General features: G+C 45.1%; 1 long non-coding RNA gene across 1 annotated transcript in view; it reads left to right on the top strand.

The window, feature by feature from the left end:
• The window catches only part of LOC134339344 (uncharacterized), a 69,588-nt gene extending 64,537 nt beyond the window's left edge, over window positions 1–5,051 (top strand). Inside the window, exons 3-4 of the long non-coding RNA XR_010016378.1 lie at window positions 4,546–4,740; window positions 4,899–5,051. This is a non-coding gene — a long non-coding RNA (uncharacterized LOC134339344). The remainder of the gene's footprint in view (window positions 1–4,545; window positions 4,741–4,898) is intronic.
• The last annotated feature ends 3,044 nt before the right edge of the window (window positions 5,052–8,095 follow it).

Here is an 8,095-nt window from a genome sequence, read left to right as displayed (position 1 = left end):
GGAAGGGTTTCTGCTCAAAATGGCAACTGTTTAGTCCTTTCCATAGATGCTGCCTGACCTGCAGAGTTCCTTGTTACCACACAAGTTTCCTCCAGGTGCTCTAGTTTCCCCCGACATTTCAAAGATGTACAAGTTAGGGTTAATAAACTATGGGCATGCTTTGTGGCACTAGAAGCTTGGTGACACTCGTGGGCTGTCCAGCACAACCCTTACTGATTTGATTTGACACAAATGATGCAATTCACTGTATGTTTTGATATGTGACAAATAAAGCGAATCTATCTATCTATCAATCGATCTATCTAACTTCACCCCACATCAGTCCACCAATCCTCTTTGTCTCCTGTATCACCACTCCCCCTCTCTTTATACCTGCCATTATCCCTCTTTACTCTCAATCCTGATGCAGGATTTTAACCTGAAACATTGATAATTCCTTTACCCTGCCTCTCCCAACAGAAGCTGCTCCATCCACTATGTTCCTCATGCATATTGTTAACTGCATGTTGCAACACACACACACACACATGCACAATCCTGGATGAGTTCACCAAGTCAGATAGCATCTTTGTAGTCCCTTGTGTCTTAATTCTGTAATCTTGTCCACCTTCCAAGTTTTCTGCATTTCTTCATCTCAAGATGTCCCTCCCCATTCTCTGTAGCAGCTGTATCTCCAGCTCCTCTGGACCTCAGCTCTGAACGTACTTTGCTGAGCTCCTTCCCCTCTTTGGCACCTGGCATAAAGTTAGCTTGTACCTTCTGCTTAACGATGTTAAATGTGTGAAAATCTTGAATATTCAAATAAAATGCTGGTATTATAGTCCCACTTTCCATCCACACCCTAGGGAGCTTATTCAAAGCTCTTTTGTGCCTGTCCTACTTGGAACTACATGGGACACAAAATAAAAGGTTAGCTTTACTTGATGCATGTATATCGAAACATACAATGAAATGCATCTCTTTGTGTCAACATCCAAAACAGTCAGAGGATTGTGCAGGGGCAGCCCATAAGAGTCGGCACGCTTCCTCTGCCAACATAACATGCCCACGGTTCAGTCACCCTAACGCTAACCATAAATCTTTGGAATACAGGAGGAAATTGGAGCACCCAGAGGAAATGGGGAGAAAGTACAAGCTCCTTACAGACAGCACTGGGAATTGGTGATCCCTGGTGCAGTAAAGCGTTGTGTTAAAAATTATGCTACTGCGTTGAAGAACAAATGCTGCAGTAAATTATTGTTAATGCATAATCTGATGTACGTTAAGGACATTTAGTAATCACAATAGCCCTTTGGGATTATACTGAGCTATTTCATCAGTACCAGTTCCCTGTATCCCCGCCATCATATTCTTGCAGACATGCCCATCGCTTCCCTTTGATTTGTTTGACACTTACCTCAACATGGATTAACTGATAACACCCTGTTAAAGTTGCAGAACATCTTTGGGATGTGGGAGGGAACTAGACCACTTTACATGGTCTCAGGGAAAGCATGCAAACTCCACACAGACAGTACCCAAGGCCAGGTTTGAACCTGGGACCCTGGAACTGTGAGGCAGCAACATGAGCTGTAAGAAATAGAAACCTAGTCTTTAGGACAGGCTAGGCACGTACCTACTAAGGCGGCCACCTAATGCATGTTCATGGTCTACTCCTGCTGTCGCTCATTCATTAGTTTCAGGAACTGTTGTTACCCCTCAACCTGGAACCAAAGGGGATAACTTCACTCAAATTCACTTGCCCCATCACTGAAATGCTCCACAGCCTACAGACTCACTTTCAAGCACTTTTCATCTCATGTTCTTGATACTTATTGCTTATTTATAAATTATTTTTATTTCTTTATTTTTGTATTTGCACACTGGTTGAATGCTGAAGTTGGTGTGATTTTCATTGATCCTATTATAGTTGTTATTTTATTATGGATTTATTGAGTATGCCTGCAAGAAAATTAATTTCTGGGTTGTATATGGTGGTATATGCGCACTTTGATAGTAAATTCACTTTGACCTTTGAACTTGAGAGAATGCAGAACCATGAGTCACTGTTTAAAGTAAGGGATTACTCATTGAAGATAGAGTTAAAATGACATTTTATTTTTATTAAACTCTGTTCCTCAAAGGACTGTAGCAGTAGTGACTTTGGATAGTGTTAGAGAAAAGATAAATAAATTATTGATAAGCAAGGGGACAAAAAGTTTATCACAGGGTAGGGAGGTGGGGATGGGTGTTGATGGTGTGTAGATTACAGGGAAGTGTCGGGGAATAGGGTGAATGGGAAATCTCTGAGAGATAGCATCAATTTATGGGCTGAATGGTCCCTACAAATTGTAGGAAAACAATGAGGAAATTTGGGTAGATAGAAATGTCAGAAGAGCCAAAATGATGTTAAATTATGAGCTAGGACTGAGGGGCTCAGTGGCTTCCTCTTGTTTATATATTTATGGGCTCGGATATAAACAGGATTAGGTCTGTGAGCCTGATACTCATGTCTGATCATGTGACCCTATTACCTAATAAGCCAAGTGGCTCTAAGTGGCTAAAAATCAACAACCGAGAATCCACATTCCTTTTTAGGAAAGAATTCAAAAGAATAACAAATGTTTGAGAAGGGATATCTGTTCCTCTTTAAGTGAGCCCATACCCCTGAGTCAATTCCCTCCGGCCTGTTTTCTCACTCACTGTTCCTTCACACAGTGATATTGGGTGTTAAATTGTACAGAAGTTGAGTGTGTTTGAAGAGATGTTGGTTGTCTAATAGAGGAAGCTCAGCAGAACATCCAAGTACCGCAGAACCTAAAATATCTTCATGCCCAGCGGGCCAGGCAACATCTATGGAAGAGTACAGTCGATGTTTCATGCCGAGACCCTTCAGCAGGACTGGAAGTTTCGGTCCGAAACGTCGATTGTACTTTTTTCCGTAGATGCTGCCAGGCCCTGTTGAGTTCCTTCGGCATTTCGGATTTCCAACATCTGCAGATTTTCTCTTGTTTGTGATATCTTCAAGCTCATCTTTCAACAGAATCACCCTATACATGCTTTAGCTCATCTGCTGTGAATATCTTGCCCCTGCTTTTGGTTTACCTCTTTCAAGACTCCACCTTCCCTTCAAAGATCCAAGGCTCTGCTCCCCACGTGGGAGATTCTTCTTCAGTATTCCTTTGGGGTAGAGGATGACTCACTTCTACACCGGTTCTGTAGGGTTTGAGGTCAGTATTGGGCCCACTGAGAGGAACTTGACAGGGTAGGGTGGGAGGTGGTGAATTCTTTCTACCAGGATCCACATGTATGTTCAGAATCAGAATCAGGTTTGTTATTTCTGTCTTATATGATGTGAAATTTGTTGTTTTGCAGCAGTGATACAGTGCAAATATATTAAATTACTATAAATTATGAAAGAAAGAAATATGAAAGAATTATGAAAGAAAGAAAGAAACAGAGGGAAGAAGTAGTTTCTGAATTGTTACCCCTCGTCCTGCTGACCCCCAATTAACTCTTGTTTTCCCAACCTGGTATTGCAGCCCTTCCATCTACCACAGAACCTCTTGTGATCACAGGACCTTGTTGGACGTTGTCAATGTGGAACGCTGCAGGTCTGATTCACTGGTGGCCTTGGTCGGAGTGAGGTCAAGGCCTCAGGCAGCGGTGTTGTCTGATAATTGCCACCCAGGAGAGCTGGTGCACTTCACCAGATTGCCGGAGGGGGTGTGGTGTTGCATCCATGTTGGAGTTGGTGCTGCCCTCAGTGTTTGCTCGTCAGAAGACAGGCCATATTGTGTTCAGCTGCAGACTGCTGCAATATTCATGGACTCGGGGACTTGGATTAAATATTTTTGTTGTTTGACTGTATTTTACTGCTGTCTTATATGTGCTATGTTTGCCTTGTGCTCTGTTGGTATTGTTTTGCACCTTGGTTCTGGAGTAACACTGATCCATTTGGTTGTATTCATTGGTATTCATGTATGGCTGAATGACAAAATTGAACGAGCCTCAGCAACTGTCCTGTTGAGTTCTCAGAAACTCAGTGAGACCTCTGAACAGTCCAATAAGAATAGGACGGGCCTTGACTATAATGTAAAGGCTTTTGAGGAGCATGCTTAGTGGTCTCACCTTTTGAAACCTCAGTTAAAAAATATATGGAGGCACATAGATGAAAATTTTAGCTTTTACTCATTGATTAACTGAGTTAGTAGTGGGTTGGATAATGAGTACTCCTCTCACCCCTTCTCTTCTCCTTACCCATCCTCATGACCTGCCCATCACCTCCCTCTGGTTCTTCACCTCCTGTCCTTTATTCAATGGGTCACACTGTCCTTTCTTACCAGTTTCCTTCTTCTTCACCTCTTCTACTTATCACCTTCTTAGCTTCTTACTTCATCACTCCTCCCCCAACCGCCCACCTTCCCCTCACCTGATCTCACCTATCACCTGCCAACTTGTACTCCTTCCTCTCCACCGCCTTCTTATTTCAGCTTCTGCCTCTTCCTTTCCAGCCCTGATGAAAGGTCTCAGCCTGAAACGTCGACTGTTTGTCCCTCTCTGTAGGTGCTGCCTGACTTGCTGAATTCCTTGACCATTTTGTGTGCGTTGCTCAAGCTTTCCAGCGTCTGCAGAATCTCTTACATCTCAGGAATCTCAGGTGTGTGGGTCTCGGCACAGATGTGATCTTCGTGTGCAAGGTTGGAGATCTGAAGAATCAGGTCAGAAGATCGCAGAAGCACAGAGAGAAGCTGACCACAGGTAAGTTGAGGCGAGCATGGGGGACTGGGACTGATTCTTTTGAAAAACGTGCTTGAAAGTATTTTTGTCTTCATGTTGATGCTCATTTCAACCTCCTGGACTAAAACCATTTCTACCCCTTCACACTCACTCCCCTTGCATTTGTTTGTTCCATGTAGCAACACCTGAAGCCATCCTTGAAGAGACAACTGGAGAGAAAGTGGAGCCTTTGACTCAGTTAGACATCCGGATCACAATAAAGTTTAATATCAATGGCATATGTTGTGAAATTTGTTGCCTTTGCATCAGCAGTACCATACAATACATAGTAACACAGAAAAAAACTGAATTAGAGTAAGTATATTAAATATTTAAATTAAATAAGTAGTGCAAAAATCAAAGTAAAAAAGTTAGTGTTCATGGGTTGAACATTCATTCAGAAATTGGATGGCAGAGGGGAGGAACCTGTTCCTGGTTCGTTGAGTGTGTGCCTTCAGGCTGCTGCACTTACAACCTGATGTTAGCAATGAGAACAAGGCATGACCTGGGTGATGGGGTCCTTAATCGGAACAGCAAGCACTTGGTCTTGTGCAGGTAAAGCCTCAGTCCTTTTTAGAAGCTTTCCCTTTTGCAAAGAGGAGATCAGATAAATAAACCCCAGATCTTCTCCACAATTTCACATTTCAGGAGGGCTAGAGTATATAAGCAAGGATGTAATGTTGAGAATTTATAAAGCACTGGTGAGGCCTCGCTTGGAGTATTGTGAGCAGTTTTGGGCTCCTTATCTAAGAAAGGATGTGCTGACATTGGAGAGGGTTCAAAGGAGGTTCATAAAAATGATTCCAGGATTGAAAGGCCTGTCCTATGAAGAGCATTTGATGGCTCTAGGCCTGAAGAATGAGGGAGGGATGACCTCGTTGAAATGCTTCGAATGTTGAAAAGCCTCAATAGAGTGGACGTGGAGAGGATGTTTCCTATGGTGGGGGAGTCTAAGACCAGAGGACACAGGCTTGGTATAGAGAGGTGTCCTTTTACAACAGAGTTGAGGAGATGAGGAGGAATATCTTTAGCCAGAGAGTGGTAAATCTGTGGTATTCGTTGCCACAGGTGACTGTGAAGGCCATCATTCAGTACATTTAAGGCAGAGGTTGTTAAGTTCTTGATTAGAGAAACACTTTCAGTACGCTGGATGAACTCAGCAAGTCGGGCAGCATCAGTTAGAAATGATGAGTCGACGTTTCGGGCCGGAACCCTTCGTCAGGACTGAAGAATGAAAGATGGGGAAGGATTTGAAGAATGCTTGTAGCTTCAGTTGAAAGACCAGTAATTTGAAAGACAAAGGAGTGGGGGAGGGGAAGCATTGACATCATAGCCCTGAAAACAATGGGTGGTAGAAGAAGGAGGCGGAACCATGAGGGAGCTGGGGGAGGGGGTAGAGTGAAATAGGGATAGAGGAAGGGAGGGGGAGGCAATTACCGGAAGTTGGAGAATTCTGTGTTCATACCAGTGGGCTGGAGACTACCTAGACGGTATATGAGGTGTTGCTCCTCCAACCTGAGTTTAGTCTCATCATGGCAGTAGAGGAGGCCATGTATGGACATATCTGAATGGGAATGGGAAGCAGAGTTGAAGTGGGTGGCTACTGGGAGATCCTGTCTGTTGTGGTGGACCGAGCGGAGGTGCTCGATGAAGCAGTCCCCCAATCTGCGTCGGGTTTCACCGTTGTAGAGGAGGCCGCACCGGGAGCACCGGATACAATAGATGACCCCAACAGACTCACAAGTGAAGTGTTGCCTCACCTGGAAGGACTGTTTGGGCCCTGAATGGTTGCAAGAGAGGAGGCATAGGGACAGGTGTAGCACTTACGCTTACAGGGATAAGTGTCAGGTGGGAGATCAGTGGGGATGGACGTGCGGATAAGGGAGTCGCGGAGGGACCGATTCCTGTGGAAAGCGGAGAGGGGTGGAGAAGGAAAGATGTGCTTAGTGGTGGGGTCCTGTTGAAGGTGCCGGAAGTTGCGGAGGATAATGTGCTGGATCCGGAGGCTGGTGGGGTGGTAGGTAAGGACAAGGGGAACTCTGTCCCTGTTGTGGTTGCGGGAGGTTGGGGTGAGGGCCGAAGTGCGGGAAATGGAGGAGATGCGGGTGAGGGCATCATTGGTGATGGTAGAAGGGAAACCACGATCCTTAAAGAAAGAGGACATTTGAGATGTCCTGGAATGGAAAGCCTCATCCTCGGAGCAGATGCAGCGGAGACGGAGGAACTGGGAATAGGGAACGGCATTTTGCATGTGGTGGGGTGGGAAGAGGTAGTTATGAGAGTCAGTGGGTTTGTAGAAGATGTCAGTGGACAGTCTGTCTCCAGAGATGGAGACCGAGGCATCGAGGAAGGGGAGAGAAGTGTCCGAGATAGACCAAGTGAATTTGAGGGCTGGGTGGAAGTTCGAAGTAAAGTCAATGCGAGTTCACATAGCTACACCCTTAGTCTGAAGAAAATGGGAAGAACCAAAAGAGAAGTTATTAAGTGTGAGAACCAGTTCCGCCAACCGGAGGAGGGTAGTGGTGGTGGGGAACTGGTGAGGTCTATTATCCAGGAAGTAGTGGAGGGCTTTGAGGCCTTCTTGATAGGGAACGGAGGTGTATAAGGATTGGACATCCATAGTAAAAATGTATCGGCTGGGACCGGGAAATTGGAAATTATTGAAGAGGTAGAGGGCATGGGATGTATCCCAGATGTAGGTGGGGAGGGACTGAACTATGGGTGACAAAATGGAGTCCAGGTAGGCAGATACAAGTTCGGTTGGATAGGAGCAGGCAGAAACTATGGGTCTACCGGGACAGTCAGGCTTGTGTATCTTTGGGAGGAGGTCGAACCTCAACATGAAGTTTGGATGCACACATTACTTGACACAGCGACACACAAACCTTGGGAATACTTTTTCCCCCATTCCTGGGGACATGTTCATCGTAAACCATTGAACTCACTCCATGTTAGACTCCAGATAAACTAGAAGGCATTCCAGATGCTAACCAAGGCAGGGGAGGGGACAGGCCACACCTCTGCCAAGTACGGTACCTCTAAGGGAATATCACACTTGATGAATGAGTTCTTCACGGTTACTGACACAGAAGACCATTCCCACAGATCCAGTTTTTGTTCCACCTTCTCAGTCCGGTCCAGCCAATCTCAAGCACCGCAGATTATCAGTGAAAATAACACCCTGCCCCACCACCACCAACACCACCCCCACAGAGTTCCAACTTCCTGCAAAATTGACTTCCCGGTTTTTGATCCACCTCTCGTGAAGCCTGAGGAATTCTGCTCCATCGTTCCTCGTGGACACCAAGAGCTGATATCAAACAATTATGCACTTTGA

This window comes from Mobula hypostoma, chromosome 29 (assembly GCF_963921235.1).
Source record: "Mobula hypostoma chromosome 29, sMobHyp1.1, whole genome shotgun sequence".
Lineage (NCBI taxonomy): Eukaryota > Metazoa > Chordata > Chondrichthyes > Myliobatiformes > Myliobatidae > Mobula > Mobula hypostoma.
Note: the sequence above shows the minus strand (reverse complement) of the source record. Positions and strands in the feature narration are given on the sequence as shown.